Source organism: Marmota marmota, unplaced genomic scaffold (genome assembly GCF_001458135.2).
Source record: "Marmota marmota marmota unplaced genomic scaffold, marMar, whole genome shotgun sequence".
NCBI classification, from domain to species: Eukaryota; Metazoa; Chordata; class Mammalia; order Rodentia; family Sciuridae; genus Marmota; species Marmota marmota.
This window is the reverse complement of record NW_026000283.1, coordinates 2528700-2532044: the sequence shown is the minus strand read 5'-3', so window position 1 is coordinate 2532044 and position 3345 is coordinate 2528700.

Here is a 3345-nt window from a genome sequence, read left to right as displayed (position 1 = left end):
TCATACATGTACCTAGGGTAATGATGTCTATATCATTCCACCATCTTTCCTGCCCCCATGGTCCCTCCCAACTGCTCCCTCCCCTTTGCCCAGTCAAAGTGCCTCCACTTTTCCCATGCCCCCCATTATGGATCAATATACACTTATCAGAGAGAACATTTGGCCTTTGTTTTGGGGGGATTGGCTTACTTTGCTCAGCATGATATTCTCCAACTCCATCCATTTACCTGCAAATGCCATGATTTTATTCTCTTTTAATGCTGAGTAATATTCCTTTGTGTGTATATATATACCACAGTTTCTTTATCCACTTATTTATTGAAGGGCATCTATGATGGTTCCACAGGTTAGCTATTGTGAATTGAGCTGTTAAGAACATTGATGTGGTTGCATTACTAAAGTATGCTTACTTGTATTTTTGATGATTGCCATTCTGACTGTTGAATGACATGAAATCTCAGTCTAGTTTTTTTTGTTTTTTGTTTGTTTTTTTTAGTTATAGATAGACACAATACCTTTGTTTTATTTATTTATATTTATGTGGTGCTAAGGATCAAACCCAGTGCCTTACATATGCTGGGCAAGCATTCTACCACTAAGCCACAATCCCAGCCCTGAAATCTCAATTGCTACATATGTTGAAAAGTTTTTCATGTGTTTGTTGATCAATTTTACTTCTTCTGTGAAGTGTAGATTCAGTTCCTTAACCCATTTATTGATTGGGTTATTTGTATTTTTGGTGTTATGTTTTTTGAGTTACTTATTTATCCTGGAGATTAATGCTCTATGTGAAGTGCAGGTGGCAAAGATTTTCTCCCATTCTGTGGGCTCTTTCTTCATATTTTTTTATTGTTTCCTTTGCTATGAAGAAGCTTTTTAGTTTGATACCATCCAATTTATTGATTCTTGATTTTACTTCTTGCTCTTTAGGAGTCTTGTTGAGGAATTTGATTCCTAAGCCAACATGATGTAGATTTAGGCTTATTTTTTCTTCTACTAGGCACAGGGTCTCTGTTCTTGTGCCTAAGACCTTGATCCACTCTGAGTTGAGTTTTGCGCAAAGTGAGAGATAGGGGTCTAATTTCATTTTGCTGCTTATGGATTTCCAGTTTTTCCAGCACCATTTGTTGAAGAGACTATCTGTTCTCCAATGTATGTTTATGGTACCTTTGTCTAATATGAAATAACTGTATTTATGTGGGTATGTGTGTTTGTGTCTTCTATTCTGTACCATTGGTCTTCATGTCTGTCTTGGTGCCAATACAATACTGGTTTTGTTACTATAGCCCTGTAGTATAATTTAAGGTCTGGTACTATGATGCCTCCTGCTTCACTTTTCTTGCTGAGGACTGGTTTGGCTATTCTGGCTTACAGGGGAATCTTAACCCAACCCAGTATACTTTTGTTAAACTAAAGAAACTTGAAAATGAAGACAATCTTTTTAGTTCTAAGACAATATCCAGAGGATGTAATTATAGTGATTTTCCAAAATTTTAAATCCATGTTACATTATATATATTTAAAAATGCATTCAGGGACTAGGGTTGTTGCTCAGTGGTATAGTGGTTGCCTAGCATGTGTGAGGCACTGGGTTCCAATTTTCAGCACAACATAAAAATAAATAAAGGTATTTTGTCTATGTACAACTGAAAAAAATTTAAAAAGAAATATCTTTTAAAAAATAAAAAATGCATTCATATAAATTCTTTCAAAGAAACTCATTTCCAATAAATTTGAGAAGCTGGTTGACATATTGCTTAAGGAGTCCATACTTTCATGTTGGATAGTCTAGGTTCAAATTCTAGCTCTACCACTTTACTTACCTGTGCGACCTTGTTGTACAAGTTTCTTCAAATCTCCCATGCCTCAGAGTGCTGTTGTAAACAAATAGATTAGTATCCATAAAACTTTCAAAGTTCTGCATGGTACACAGGAAATTCTGAGTAATTCTGGACTTCAGATGAAAAGAGAATGCCTCAGTTTGAAAGAAAGATGTGAATGGGCCCATACCCACCTTTCCTTCAGAGCCCCACTCCTTCTCTGAGCTCAGAGCATGGCAGCCTCCATAGAGGTTTATAGAATCCTTATGGTTTTCAGAGCACACTTCTAAATCAGTGCTCTAATACAACTCCCATCCATTTAGTCCAAGAGTCCCCTCTACCTGTACCCATGTAAGATATGGGCCTCTGTACTCTGTTTAACACTTTCAGCAATGGTGCATACATTATTTTTTAAAACTAGTAATCTCTTTAAAACTTTCAAACTATCTCAGATATTAAAGATGCAAAGTCTTTTACCAATTGAAGTTAGAAGTACCATTTATGCAAGATGCAACAGAATGTCACAGGAGGAGCAGTGTCCTTGATGCTGGCAGACCTGAGATGTAACCTCTGCCACCTCTTAACTGTATGACATTGGGCAAGTGACTTACCTTCAAATATCTTCATTTGCTCATACTGAAAACAGAAATAATCTTAATGTAGCTGGGCATGGTGCAGTATACCTCTAATCCCAGTGGCTCAGAAGGTTGAGGCAGGAGAATCAGAAGTTCACAGCCAGCCTCAGCAACTTAGCAAGGCCCTAAGCAACTCAGTGAAACCGTCTCTAAATAAAATACAAAATAGGGCTGGGGATGTAGCTCAGTTATTAAATGCCCCTGGGTTCAGTCCCCTAAGACCAAAAAATCGTAATAATGATCTTTATATATAACCCACAGGTTTGAGGTGAAGATTAAATTTAGTATGATGCATGGAGTGCCTGGCACATAATAAGCACTTGAAAAACTTATATCTTAATTGGTTAGTGTCACAGGAGATTCTTGACCAACACAAACTGAAGGATAATTATTGAATCAAAGAAAATTGACAAATTAAGAGAATATAGTAATTTTCAAAAATTTTGATCCATATCATATCACTTCATTCACATGAATTCCTTCAAACACACTCTGTATTTCTAATAGAGAAGATGGTGGGCATACTGCTTATTGAATACAGGCAGTCATGCCAAACAGCTCTTGGCTTAAATCCTAACTGCACTCTTTACCCTATCTGTATAATGTTGGAGAAGTTTCTTCACTTCACCATGTCTCAGTATTTTTCACCCCATATGTAAAATGGGGATGAAAATATTCATATCTCATGGCACTGTTGGCACTGTTGTGATGATTAAAATTAATGAAGACACAGGAAGTTTCTAAAACTGTGTTTAGTAAATGCTCAATAACTCTGTCAGAGATGGGGACCCCATTACATGAAAAATGTTACCAACCTATCTATACTGGTGAGTATCATGGGAAGTTCCAAGGATTCGAGAGACAACAGGGTATAGCAGAAAGCAGTTGTC